Source organism: Macrosteles quadrilineatus, unplaced genomic scaffold, assembly GCF_028750875.1.
Source record: "Macrosteles quadrilineatus isolate MER2022 unplaced genomic scaffold, UCM_ALF_1.0 Scaffold_5__1_contigs__length_97177068, whole genome shotgun sequence".
NCBI lineage: Eukaryota > Metazoa > Arthropoda > Insecta > Hemiptera > Cicadellidae > Macrosteles > Macrosteles quadrilineatus.
Genome location: NW_026542598.1, coordinates 26,667,671 through 26,683,627, shown reverse-complemented (window position 1 = coordinate 26,683,627; position 15,957 = coordinate 26,667,671).

Here is a 15,957-nt window from a genome sequence, read left to right as displayed (position 1 = left end):
AAGTTTAATGTTATATATAAATGGTAAATAAATATGACTTGTTTATGGTAATATGCTAGTTAACATTCAGACAAACTGAAGTTCGCTTAGACTGCAGGTTTTCTGCAGTGGCGGTGGTATTATAGTATACCATCAGGTAATTTTTTTACTTTTACCCTAAAATCCTATTATCATTTTTGTATATTTCAGAACCTTATTCATTTCGTATTTATTCAAAATTTCGTGTTATTTAGAAAACTTTTAAGTACGACCGGAAACGCATTAATTGTATTCTCCACAAATCGACTGGAAATTTGGAAATTGTGTGAGTGTTAAGGATGTTTGTTAGGAATTCCCCATAATTTATTTATTCTTTTTACAATCATCAAAGTTAAAATATGTCCGTAAAGAATGAAGGTGCAATGGAATTAGATATCATGTGGCGATTTAACTGATTTAAAATTTATTGTTAAAACCCTAAAATCAATTACGGCTTGGTCCTGTTCCGAACCTTCTACAATACACAAAAATGTAGTTAGCATGCAAATGAGTTGGAAAATTGATGGAATATGACATCAGATTTCCATTTAAAAAAATTTACAGACTTTAAAATCTCAGCAAATGTAGGTTAAGTATGGGATATCCAATATCCGAGAACTTTGCTGCAAGTACCAATCCTAGAATAGGCAATGCGACGATACACCAGGCAACGATGTATTCTAAAGGTGAAGATGAGATCGATGAGACTACGCTGTATCATAGATAGAGTGTAATTGTTAAAAACGTTTTTGAAATCAGTAAAATATTAACAAAAGCATATTTTTGTAAGACATTTATAGATAAAATAACTTTAGAGAAACCAGGAATTAATGCTTTTAACTATTATAATACTGTACTATTATATTTAACTGTATTTTAAAACTTACTTATTTAAGATAACTATGAACTATGACATAAAATACGTCCAAAATGTCTCCAGATTTAACACAATTTAACTTTGTTACGACGATAAATTTCATTCAATACATTTAAAGACTTAAAAGTCGTTAGCATTACATAGCTAACTAATTTTGTGTGAACAGAAACCGTTGATAGGTTTCAACCGATACAAAATGAAAACTAATTTTTCATAGTATAACATTAAATAACTTAGCCCTTCCTTTTTTTATATTTTTTTTATTAATATGTTTCAAAATCTATTTTAGTAAACAAAAAATTACCTCAATAAGTCTAAAAGCATTTCGAGTTACATTTTGAACGAAAGTGGCTTTATTATTTTGGAACTTAAAACTATTAGATTTGGAGTCATACTAAAGTCTAAAACAGTCTTTTTGAATTAGTTTAGAATTGCAAAATTTATATAAAGACCATACCCATAGTTGATGAAAAAAATAAAGTGAGTACTTAGTATAAAATAGTAAAAAATTCTTATTTCATTTGATATTTTAATATAAGTAACACACATACAAAGGTTTTTCCATTTTTCCTATACATTTAGGGTTGTTTTGGACAATTTCTTCCACGTCGATTCATAATTATTTACCAATTGAGTAACAGGGATTTATATTTTGAAATTACATTTATATTTTTACATATAGAAACCATACACACTCACTTTGTATAGGTTAGCTCTTGGAACTTAACATTACGGTCGTTGCAAAAACTTAGTTGCGACTATTTAGATAGCTGCTCTAAGACCTGACCTAGTTTAAAAGTTAACCTCACCATCCTGAGCGAACAACTGCTTTTGCAGATTGTTGGTATTTAAGGGACAAGTTTATCAGAGCTCATAATTAATTTTGAGTTCACTATAGTTAAGAATTCATAATTGTTTATAGTTGGTTATTTATGTCTATTAGCTTGGCTATAATATTTTATTAAACAAATTAAAAAAAATTCTAGGATCATTTTAATATGGGATGATAGCCATGAAAGGTTATGATATCAAACAAAATCAAATCGTAAGTTTATATTTTTTGCAGAAATACAAAACTAACCACGGTTCAGTTTGAAATTATGTTGATCCAAAATGCTGGAAACATGTTTTATTATACGTTCAACAAATTATAATATGATGAACTTTCAACGGTTTTTCAAAATGAACCAAGTAGTGTTTTAGTAGTGTTTCATATATGAAAGCGACGTATTTATCAATTTACAATAACAATTCATTCCACCCAGGTACTGTTAACGAAAATTGCACATACAAAATTAGTCCAAAAATAGAATAGTATTTATACAATTGAGTGGGGAGATTTTAGTTTTAGGTATATAAGCGTATGCATATTATAACTGGCATTATACTATTCCGACAAGATAAAGTATTTAGAGTTTGCATTAAATAAATAGAGATTGGATTATTGAAGACGAAGAACTGACGATTGACAAGGGAATACAATTTTATTTAAATAAAATTAAATTAAAGGTTGAAATAAAGGAGAACAAAATTAGAAACAGTTCGAAGGAACAGAAGAGTGAGTTGAGGAATGGAAATATTGAATAAAAGAATATGCGAGAGAAAGAAAAAAATACTTATAATGGTTACAATAAATCCAGACTGATTTACTTAACTGTTTTAATGCAACATATGTTTACAATGTAACAATAGAGCATTAATTTAATATGGAACACATACTGCAAGGAAAAAAATCTATTAATCAAAGATCAAGAAACATAATCATCGAAGCTTACCGAACACAGTAAACAGAATTAGATTTCTTAAAGGTTAAACCACAAAACATTTTATTTGAACCCATTCAAGAGTGAAGTTGCTCCATCCCCTAATGACATTGGAGCACTCACGTTGGCGCTTTTATTCGAGGGGGAAACGACCATGTTTCATTGTAACCAGCAGCATCATATGGCAGACTCTTTTATGATGCCAAAATAAGGAATTTATGTAAATGCTCCTCATAAGATGGTGGAGGCAGCGAGAAAAATGGACCAATTTATCAGGTTCCTTCCCCTTCCGTCGCACATCTACGTTTCTGACAATCTGTACGATCTCAGTAGTGATACGAACAATGTCGTACAGGTAAATGCTACTTAGAGGAAAGAGTAAAATAATCTAAGCAAATTTCCCATACAGGTAATAAAACAATTCCGTAAGTGTCATGGAAAACCTAGACCCAGGACCAATTTGTTTTTTCGTTTTTGATCAGAATGAGAGCAAGTTGTATTGGGTAAATCATGGGGGAGAATTTGTTTTTAATGTTTTAGACCCCTAAACTTTATTTTTGCAATATCCCTCTTAACTATTTTTAGAGCTTATAAGACAAATAATTTATTATATCGGAGTGTTGTGCGTCTAATGCTTACGAAGAAAATTATAATAAACTGTAGATTTGAAATTCCTTCCTTATTCTTATAAGTAGAGGTAAACTGTTGTAGTTTGGATCATTAGGCATATATTTTGATCAAATTTGAAAAAAATCATTAATTTAACACTAAACTATTAACATATTAATAAATACCAAATTTTCAAACCTACTCATTACAAAGTTTTCATTACAAGATCCGACCACTAGATCAGTCGTGCTACAGTTTCTTTACAGAGGCCATTTCTTTCTTTCTAAATTTTTCTATTCAATAACACATTAACAAATTAAAAATTTTCAATGGTTGTAGCTTTACTAAGCCATGTATAAGTATTTTTAATGGGAATGACAATCATAAAAAGTCTAGAAAACTGGAGATTTATTTAAAAAATTGCATCGTTATAATGAATGAAATCACTCTTATTCTGCAAATAGTTAACACAAAATCCTGTAAATTTTTGGGAAAATTGTGGTCCATGAAAATTGTATGCTTTTAATACTTACAATTTCTTACAATACAAGTTTTTTCGTACACATTTGTTGTAGTACCACGAATTATATGATCAATAATATTACTTATTATAGTAATTAAATTTGATTTATTTGGGTAAAAACAACAAATATGGAAAGAAAATGTGACGCTGTATGATCGAGAATGTATTTTGATTAGTGAAAAGAGCAAGTTATTTGAATTTCAAATTATTCAATTGAGCGAGAAATTAAAATTCTTTTGATGGAAAGGGTGGGTTGCCATTTCATTACGTTGATAGCGATATTAATTTATTCCTGATTTATTTTTAGTGTGTATTACTAACTTAATACGGGATATTCAAATTTTACTTAAAGCATCAGTTGTAAAATGCACAGTAATATAAAGTGCTCTATAAGTTATCTTTATCTTTATCTCTATAAAGATCTATAAAGATGAGGTCTGCTAACTTATAAACATCAATAAGGTTGTATGTAACTGTTGCGAAAGTAAATAGAAAAACGTCAAAGTAGCCAAAGCTTTGGTGGTACTCTTTTGTTTTCTTGTTGTTATTTTTTTTTTTAAACAAACTAATTTAGTAACAACTATTGGTAATCCATTTCCTGTCTCACAGAATTAACATTCGATACGAGTAAAAATGCCAAACCTTCTTTTTTAGTTTCGCAATACCAATAATGTTGAAGAGATTCTGAAAATTTTAAATACTATATTATTTATATGCTCTATTTGACAGGTATTTTGCCATGGTATAGTAAACACTTTTGTTTAAAAAGAATAGATATTCTTTCTAAAGATTAGTTGCAAAGAAAATAAAACTGCTATCCAAATAATTAGTGAAAAATAATCGATATTGACGTATTTAGACTAAGCTTATTACAAGACAATTTGATTATAATAGTAAGTTTTTAACTTTTTTATCTTTAAGTTAACCTTGTTAAGAAACTCCTCAACGAATCTAAAACTTGAAATGCAATTTGCAACAATTTAACTTTATAAGTGCAATCTCTGAAACTGGGCTAAACAAGCAGTGTGTGGCAGCATTAATATTACATTTTCATAATAGACATTTTAATCTATGGACTTAATTTGTATAAAAATACAGTATAAGAGTAATATATTTGCTAGTAATATGTGAGATATTTTTATTTACAATATTCAACAACATTATCTAAATAGAACATTCTAAATTTTACAGTAATATTAAAAGTTTTTACAGAAACTATAGTAGTTAGCCTATTGCATGTTTTATAGTATTAACCAGAGTGACAGTTTTAACTGTTCAGGATATACACGTGGTTTACAATTGGGTGACAACCTTTCCATATTACAAGGCAGTCAAAAGTCTACGCGAAAAAAAACACTCACGAATGAAAAGTCATATTCGATGGTGAAAGCTATATCAGAATCAAATTTTTACCACGTAATATGAGTTACATCAATGATTTTGAATACCATTCTGAATGTTATATGTTGTAAATGAATATTAATATTAAAATAATATAATATTACTCATAACTAACACACAACTTAAGAATTAAAATTTCAAATTATTCTCCTGGGCGAGAAATTAAAATTATTTTGATGGAAACGGTGGTTGAAGTTGCGAAAAAAATTAGGTTTGTGATCAATACATTTTCTTGTAACCTTTCGACTTGTATTCCTCACGCAGACTCACTTGTCCAGATTGTGATCACAAAACCGAGCGTTTAGGGTGAAAGGCGCTTTAGCGTCGGTCAAGTAGCGATCTTATCTAATCCTTCTCCAAGACGCGTAAAAATCCCCCTTCTCAATCGTCCTACGCTTTCAAAGCTTATTTTTGGGAAATTTTCCATGGATGAAAAGATTTCAAAGTTAATTTTGGATAAGAATCGCGCATGCATATACTATACATCATGGATGTACTGAACAAAGTTATTAAAAAAAACCCCATTACATGACCAGTTGAAAGAATAAAATACTATGCTAAGTACATGGTAGGCCCCATAGCCAATAATTATCTCAGCGGAGTCTTATGACCAGTGGAAATTATTTGTATGCGTCTCGGACCAAATTGCCGCAACGAACACACTGGACCCAATTATTAGGTGTAGGTATTGATTGTGATTGGGTGTGAAGAAAGTACTGTTTTCGTAAAAACTCGTGTTTGAGTTTTATGTGGCAATATCCGTTTTGGGTCCCACTAAACTCCCAAAAGTGGTTTCCAAAGTGATGTCTGTGTGTTTGTGTGGGTGTGAACAGAGCAATGACTACAACCGTGGTCTTATTTAAATAAAATTCGGTATACATATGGGTATCTCCAGGATGTTTCCTTCACTTTTTGAAATTTGGATTTTTAATGGGGATTTTCCCATATAACCATATAAAATTAAGAAAAATCAGATTTTCACAAAAAACTGCTAAAAACTATTTCGATTTAATGTACTCAAAACAAAATGGTACAGCTACAAATTCAGAAAAAAATATCGTCCAAAAGCTATTGTAATTGGCGTGATTCGACCCATAAAAAAATCATAGTTAGGGTTACTCCCACCTCTTACCCATTTTATAAGATGTTAAAAAGATAATAAGAGAAAGTATGTGTCAATTTGCTGCTGTCATTTATTTCTATACGTTGAACCATTGACTATTGGATACTGAAGATATTGTTGTATTGATAGTCAAAGGTTGAACTGAACTTAACTTAACTTGGAACTTAACGTGGGTTCCAAAATAGTTAGTCACAGCTTCATCACATTTTAAAAGCTTTTGGTGATTGACTTTATTTAAACCAGTACAGAAGGTCAGCACCCTAACCAAGAGACCATCTGTGATTTTACGTTTGGTATCAAAATTCTCACTTACTTTGCACAGAGTAATCTAGTTTTGTATTAACCTTTCAATATGAATATTCCTTGAATATTTAAATTACGTCGTCATAGAAACACAATGCACCTTATTGAGGGCGACATAAAGTGATTCCCTAGTGGCCATTAAAACTGTCTGTAAAAGGAGGACGTAATTTAAATTACAAAACATTCAATTTAGCGCGAAATTGAAATGCCTGCTTTTTCCGGACGTCTCATCAGATCCCTGAATCTTACTTGAACTAAATGCAGTATTACATAATAAATAATTGCTTACATTACATATTATCTTATTAGTTTCCACTATAGTGAATATATAATATAGAGATGCAGCATAACGATTTGAGTTTTCCTTGATTTTTTTTGTTTTAATTTCATTCTTACATGGCGGCAAGTTGGTAGTTGGATCATAATACAGTGACTGAGGTTTGTGTTTGGAGAATCGACCCCAAAAAGGACTTATCAAATCTTTGACCATAAAAGAGTTGTGAGTTGAATGTCGTGTAATTCACCTACCTGCTTCCTCACATTTTGTACTCTTTTTATTTTACTTGACTAAATCTCTAACATAACCTATTTCCCTAACCTCAGTCACATGTCATGAACCAGTGTGAGGGTACATGTATAACATGGTATCATATTAACTGCATGGGAATGCCACTGGAGGATTTTGAACTTTATGTTAAGAAGGTGGTCGGCTTTGAAAAGTGGTACTGTCCTCACTGCGAAGAACCCTCTAATGTACATCAGGAACTGGGGGATTACTCGCAGGTACTGAGTGATGCACTGGAGGACCTTGACATTAATGGCTCTAACATTGATATTTTACCCAAAAGTGATGCATCTATAGATAATGTTCTAACAGTTACTGCTCAGATCGGATCAAGCCTACTGCAAAAAAATTCGGAGCTTCAAAAAGAAAACTCACAATTAAAAGCGACTGTGCTCAGTCTAGAAGCCAAAATTGAAGAAGTTTTAGAAGAAAATCAAAAGCTACTTAACGCGCAAGAGAAACTGTTAGGGTTTCTTGAAGAGAAGGATAAGCAATTGGAAAATGAAAAAGTGATTTCTAGGCAGCTTCAAAAATACAGTGAGGAAAACGACACTGAGTTGGTTCAAACAATTCGTGATTTGGAAGGTAAAATACAAAATTTGGAAAAGGAAAAAATCAAGGCAATCTCGAATCAAAACCCTGTTGTCCCAATGAATAAAGAAGATGATGGAAATGACGGCGTCACGGTTTTGGAGAACTTCTGTACTGATTTCGAATTGAATGAACTTAGAAATAAGTGCCTAGATCTAGAGCATGCTATATTACTACTCCAGAGTGATGTTAATAAATTAAAGAGTGGGCCCGAAGAAAGTTTATCTGCTAAGACTCAAAGAAAGCCAACTCCACTTGCTAGTGGTCTAAATGCAGTTGAGTTGAACCCTAAACCTCAACACACGTCTACAACAGTAAATTTTAGCAAATCCCCTCCAATATTTGCTGTTGTGAGAGGGAAGGAAGAAAGCTTGGAAGAATTTTTTAACAACCACTTAAAGGATTTTCTAGTAAGACAGGCCATAGGTACTAAGCTTACTCTTCGCCCAGAATGTGCCAACTCAGACAACAGAGACACACTCAAGACAAAGTGCCAAGATTCTAATCAGCCTCTCGGGAACTTGGATGCAAGTGCTCGTTTGGGGGCTTCGTGTTTGACTTCAGCTGGTGGATCTTTTTTAGACGGAGGTCAGAGCGGGAAAAGTCGATGGAAGCCGACACAACGGTAACTCCACATCAAAACCCGATAGCCAAGGATAGAAAACTTAAGGTTTTTCATCAAAACGTAGATAGAATCTCCAACAAAATTGAAAGGCTTAATCATCTGCTCCATACTTACTCGCCAGATTTGGTTGTCTTAACTGAACACGGGAAGAACCGAGATGAGATCCTCAACACTAGGCTTATGGGCTACTGCTTAGTATCAGCTTTTGCACGTCAAGATATTCCAAAAGGAGGGGTAGCTATTTACAGAAAAAATACAATGGAGAATGTCTCAAGCTTGCATTTGGAACTCCGCAGTATCCCTCTGGTATGTGAGATTTCGGGGGTGTCAATCAAGCTCAAAGACAGGAAATCGCTTTTTGTTATTGGTGTATATCGCCCCCCTAACAGGGATCGTAACCTTGTTGACGAAGCCTTTCGGCTCCTGTCTGACACCTTGAACTCTTTGCCTTCAACATTCAGGTCCAAAGTTATACTTATAGGTGATGTAAATATAGACCGACTGAAGCCTTCGTTGGATTGCTCTCTTTTTAATGACCTTTTATTATCCCACAACTTAACAAGAGAGCAGCTACCAGCAACCAGGATTACCCCTACTACCAAAACATCTATTGATGCTGTGTGTACTAATTTCAGCAAAGACATAATCTGGGAGATATTAAATGCTTCAATCTCGGATCATACTGGACAACTGTGCTATCTTTCTTTTCCTGCTGAGCACACACAAACTAATACATCAACCCGCAGACACATTAACGCCAAGAATCTTCACAATCTTAAGCTAAATCTTGCAGAGGAGAATTGGAACGCTGTCTTTAGTTCTGTTACCGTGGATGATGCATACAACTCCTTTATGCAGTTACTCCTTGAAAACATTGACGTAACTTGTCCTCTGAAAAAGTCTAGACGTAATCACAAACCCGAGATGTCTGCAAAATATGACCACGAAGCTAGACTCCTAAAACAAGAGTTTCTAGATGCTCAGAGAAAGTTCTTGCTCACCAACTGTATCCAGGACAAACAAGAAGCTTCTAAACGGAAGAAGGCTTATGATCTTAAACTTAGATCTCTTAGAAGAGAAATAAGTGCATCTAAGATAAATCAAGCCGTCAACAAAAGCAAAGCCATATGGCAGACCATCAACTGCGAGCGTAATAGCGGATGTGATGTTTCCTCGAACTCAGTCAAACTGCAAATCGAAGGAAGGGAAGTGGAGGACCCTGTCGAAGTTGCCAATTTGTTTAATCACTACTTTGCAACTGTGGCTGAAGAAACAATAAGGAACAACCAAAACCAGGAAACCAAAAAGCAAGATCGATCGTCCAGAGTTTCTAGCACTGACAAACACAATGTAGTCTCTCCAATGCACAACCTCAAGCCGGTATCCCAAACGGAGCTCTTAGAAGTGATTAACTCCCTCAAACCTAAATCATCAACAGGGATAGATGGAATATCAGCTAGGATAGTGAAATCCTGCAGACAGGAGCTTCTGCTGCCCTTGCTTCACGTAATTCAATTATCACTCACACAAGGTAATTTCCCATCGAACATGAAGACAACGAAGATCTCTCCCCTACACAAAAAAGGAACTCGACTTGACATTGGGAACTATCGACCAATATCTTTGATTCCAACCTTTTCGAAGATCCTGGAGAAGATTGTCTTGCAGAGGCTATTAGAACATCTTTTCTCTAATCAACTCTTGACAGAGAGACAACATGGTTTCGTCAAGGGAAAATCCACAACCACGGCACTTATTGACTTCGTAGAGTCCGTCATTGATGATATAGACAGTGGTAACAGCGTTGTCGGCATTTTTGTTGACATGAGTAAGGCGTTTGACTGCCTGAGCCATGACTTGATCATCTCAAAGCTTAGCTCCTTGGGAGTATGTGGAACGGCTCTTGGTTGGTTTACTCAGTATCTGAAGGGTCGAACGCAGCTAGTCGAACTCAGCCACTCCAGGAATAGGACTATCACCACCGTTAGATCTGAAGTACGCCCAGTATCCAGAGGAGTTCCACAGGGATCCGTCCTGGGACCGGTACTTTATATCTTATCGACGAACGACCTTCCAGATACCACCGAACCCTTCAGTAAAGCTATAATGTATGCGGATGACACTGTCTTGCTTTCTTCAAACTCACCCATCAACAACGTAGAAGTCAATGCCTACATTGGTTTGAGCCTAGCTGCGGAGTACTGCGACAATCATGACCTTGTTTTCAACGCCTCAAAAACCAAGCTAGTTTCATTTAGCAACAGGAAAAATTTCGTCTGCTGTATTCCCGACATTGACTCTGTTAGCTCCGTAAGACATCTAGGTGTCATCATTGACGAACATCTCGCTTGGGACGAACACATTGAAGCACTCTGCCATAAGCTAAGCACCGCAATTTTTGCACTGAGAAGAACAATGGCTGTGAGCACAGAAGAGGCGGCACTAACAGCATACTATGCCCTTCTTGAGAGTATTCTCTGTTATGGCATTGTGGTGTGGGGTGGATCGTCGGCACAGAACCTTAACAGAGTTCTAATCATGCAAAAGAGGGCTGTTCGAACCCTGACTGGCATTGAGACAACAGATAGTTGCAGACCAGAGTTTAGGAGGTTAAAAATCCTGACCGTAGTCAACCTCTTCATACTACGGACTCTTACCATTGTCGACTCTTCCAGGACCTGTCGTCATCAGGAGGTGCACTCATATAACACAAGACGAAGAAATGATTACAACCTTCCTGCTCATAACACAAGGCTCTATGAAGAGAAACCCTCATACATGCGTGCCAAGTTTTTTAACGTCCTTCCCGTCCACTTGAAGTCTCTTCAACCCAGAAAACTGAAGAAAGAACTAAAGTGCTGGCTGTTACATAGACCATTTTATAGCCTGAATGAGTATTTGTCTTGGCAAGAACTTGAATAAATCATCACTGCAAGAACTCTGATCATCTATTTTTTATTCTTAAAAAATAACAATTTGTATTGACTTTTATATAGCAACTGCACAATTCTGAAATTTCTGTATTGACGCCCTTTCAATCTTAAAGATTGTAAATAAAGTATTCTTGTATCTTGTATCTTGTATCTTGTAAACCATATCAATAGACTTCTCGTTATTTGTAGGCTACTGTTTACTTAAATTCTTGTATTTTGTTTTTCATCGCAATATTCTTTTTTATTTTTGTGATAGTACTTATTTTGGTAGCTCCATTCAACGGATTTGAAGGGGGTTTATATTTAATAGGTAGTAAAATAGTTGTACTTTAATAGTAAATAGACATAGCACTGACCTACTGAATATATTTCCTGTTATAATATTATGCAATAAATTCAATCAACAAACAATGCAAAGAACTAATTTTTTCGTTTGTTTTAGGGTATAAGGCTGCACACCTGAAGTACTTTGGAGAAAATAGTAAGAATATTTATATGTTTTGCCAAAAGAAATTGCATGACAGCATTGACTATAACAGATGGTAGTTAATCAGTCATAGGAATTACCAATATGTCTAGACCCTTGTTTATTTTTCAATAATGGAAAATTGTAATCGAACATAATTTATCACATTCATATACGCACTAATGAAAGCGCATATAACCGTGTTCGATTTCGTGGGGGTCCAAATTTAGGGTAAATGTCTACATTACAAATTAAAAGTATAGATTTTTTAAGGTTAAAAAATTAAGTTTTGTCTATGTGTAAACTAGTCGTGATATATTAGTTTTAAATTGTTGTTTTAGGTGTTTTACCGCCAGTTACATGTACATTTTTAGCAAGGACCAATTCTTAGTATTGCCACCATCTCATAACAAACTTGTTTATTTATTTTGAATGTTGTGTGTTTTCAACGCCAATTTTGCATTTTTTACGTTTTGAAAGTTATGGTTGAAACCCTAATACTCTTACTATTTAATGTTGAACATTTTTTTAGTTAGCATCATTAATTTGATACCCTAATGACAAATTGCATCTAGGTCCACATTGGATCGAAATAGTAGCCTTAAAATTTGAAGGCGAGCTCATTTACCACTTACTATTCAGACAATGAATTAATCCGATGGTGATTTATCTGGGCCTGATGATGATTGGAGTGTCCAATCGAAATCGATCACCACTTACCATCATATATACAGCGTCTTGTGAGTCAACATTATAAGTTTAAATATATTATGACAAGTGTTATTAGGCGTATATATTTTTTTTATGAATTTAGCGACAACGTTTTTATTGGGTTGCCAAACGCACAATCACCCTTATCAAATTCCATGACCAATATGAATATCTTGAGTGTTGAAGTTTTTATACTCGACTATGACTGGAGGTGATGATTCAGAAAGTGATAGAACATTACTGTCAAGGACCCCGTGGGGGAAGGTGCTTGATAAAATCACTTCTTAGCCTCCACTCGACACCCCTGCGAATAGCCGCAGAGTCCCCCTTTATTAAAAATATAATGGAAGGGGAGCTGAATTAATACAGTAATTGAAATTATTTGGTCGAGAAAGCACAATAGACACCAAAATAAACAGTTACATTTTTCATTTCACACATAAAGGGAAAACTTTGGGAAATATAATTATACTGTATGGGTGTCAAGATAAGATTGTGTTTAGGTATGGGTAAATAAATGTATTATTGCCAAAAATGTTGCTCTTTTACTAAACTAAAATGTTAATCATATTTTCAACTGATTCTTCAACGTAGGAAAATGTTTACGTAATGATATATCGAGATTGTAAGTTTCGTAATTTTTAACATGATACTAGTTTTATTTTTTACTGTTATAAATGTTAAGTAATTAAAACACGGTTTTTCGATATCTGGCACCAGAGTTTACCTCCTAACTTATTTAGATTATAGTATTACATTGAAATACATAGATTAGTTAATTCGTAAATGTTAACGACTTTTGACTGACTGACTGTGTTTGATTATTTCAATAATTAAATATTCACAGTATATACATAAAACAAATATTGATATGAACTTTGAATACTAGATACAGGAAGTAGGTGTTCAAATGTGTTTTTATATATTTAAAACTACATACGATAAAAATATAAATTTGTCATGGTTGCTTTAAAATATAAAAAATAACTAATTTATAAATAAAAATAAATAAATATTTTGAGTTATGCGCAAAATAAAATGCCTCCCTGTAAAACTCTTATGGAAGTTCAATTTGTTTTTTTTTTTCTTTCCCGAGTCGGTTTCGCTCTTCTACACGTCTGATTTTCATAATTTTGGCCTTTAATTTAAGGTCCAAAAATTGATGGTTCAAAAGATCCAATTCCGAAAATCCAATTGAAGGTCCAAAAAATGATTTGCCATCAAGCATTATCATTCATAACAGAATGCCGATGCTTGATGGAAAATCTGTGTGTACATACCATTAACTTGAGACAAAAATTTTGAAAACCGGACTGGTAGAAGAGTTGAACCGGTTCAGAAAAGAAAAACCAATATTTTTTAATATATATATAGATTTATTTCAAGTTTAATAAAATATAAAATTATAAACGCCATTTTCAAACAAACCTTCATCAAAATAAAAAAATGTAAAGAGTGTGTGTAGTTTGTTACGTATTTTAGTAAGAAAAGAGGAAAACCACTTGTAACATATATTTTCACAATGAAACCGAACACATTTCTCGCAGAGCTATTTAGCCACGCGGATCTGAGCCTGTTTTGCGAGTGGTGTTGCGTTATGCTAAACAATGATTTCTATTCAGGGCCAACTTTGCATCTCAAGAACTCTTTAGTATTGAAATGACAGAGCTTTTTGCCTCTTGTATCATGAGTAAATGCATAAAACATCGCGCTCTGTTGAAGGCTTACGTTAGAATCTATTTTACGTTTGGAAATGCGAAGAAATTCCAAAAGGAAGTCGGATACGCTACTAATTCATTTACCAGCTGTCGATTGAAAGGTAAAAAAAATATATGTATTTGAAGGTTTTTATAAAAAAACTGTAATACTTTTTAATACTTTTAATCATTTTCATTGGCGACCATACAAAGTAGGTAATATTAAGTGGAAAGTGGAAGCTTTTTAGAAATAGAACCTAAAGATTCAACATTGTATTTTAATCTGATTACCATCGTGGTGCAATCTTCGTACCAGCATTTGTCTATTGAATTGAATTAAATTTTGGGAAATAACTATAGTTCCATTGTATTTATACATTAAATCACCCGAATCAAACTGAACACCACCGAAGTGATAAAATATCTATGATGACTTATACCTTCAATTTCAATAAAGGCAAGGCAATGGTTAAATGCTGTAATAAAAGTAAAATAAAATTGATATGGGATAAGGTAAAACGTACGTATTATTTAGATTATTGTTTATTTTATTATTTATATTTTTTTCTACGTTTTCGAGGTAACAGTTGAAATTAACTTTATGTTTATAGATGGAGCCAATATTAAAAGAAGGGTTATTAGAACAATGGAATGATTTATATTCTAAAATAATTATACAAGTAAACCTATTATTTAAAATCGTAGTTTAGTTTTTAATTGATTTTAACATCTTTGAGGGCTACCAAAGAGAATCCATATTCTCATAGCTTACAATCAAAAGTTGAAAAGCAAGAAATGTCAGTTGTCTAAAACTCCTTTTACCTACCTAAAGTACCTAAAGCCCCGCCTCTGAGAAAAATTTGCATATATATTTAAAATCTGGGACTAGACTACACTACATCTTTGTCTATAGTATTCATGTTTACCTTACTTAACAGGTATAATTGTTTACGCTCATTTGAGTAACATTGATATTTGAATATTTGAATTGAATATTATAATAAAATAATTTTAATTATATGCAAATTCAAAAACTCTTATTGGAAATATACTTCAAAGGTGACAGTTTATATAATTTTAGCAAACCTTTGTTTTGTTCTGTGGATTTGTAAATGAAAATGTATAGACACATAAATTATCTTATCTATATTCAATTTAATTATAATACACACAACTGTGCATTTTATATTGAATTTCTAAAATTTCATAATTCTAAAAACATATTATTATATATTTTAATTATTACTAAATTATATTGCATACTGCTTAAACATATTTAGGACTGTTATTTTCACTACTGTTATTTTCAGTTGTCTTAACAATTATTCAACAAAATAGTAACTTCTGTGGAATTTCCAGCGATGAAAGACGAATTCACGCGTGATCTCAAACCAGTTGACCAGAAAATTGAACATTTCACTTCTATCTCAAAGTCCCAGGCTGTTTCCTCAATGGATTCAGCCGATAAGTCTCGCTTGGGCGAGATCGAAAGATATCTTACAGTAAATGTAGTCGATAGCGTGTGGTTTTGGTTTTCAATCCTAATTTTAAACATCGGAATCCATGTACGTATGGGTTACTTGTTAATTTATTATTTTTTACTCTGGTGTTGGGTATGGAATTCAGTCAGGAAAATTCAATAAATCTGTAAAAAATTCTATTCTATTTTATTGCTGTTAGGGATTAACGGTAACGAATGATCTAAGTAAAATATGTTTGAAACAAAACCATTTTATAAAAAAAATTGGTTTA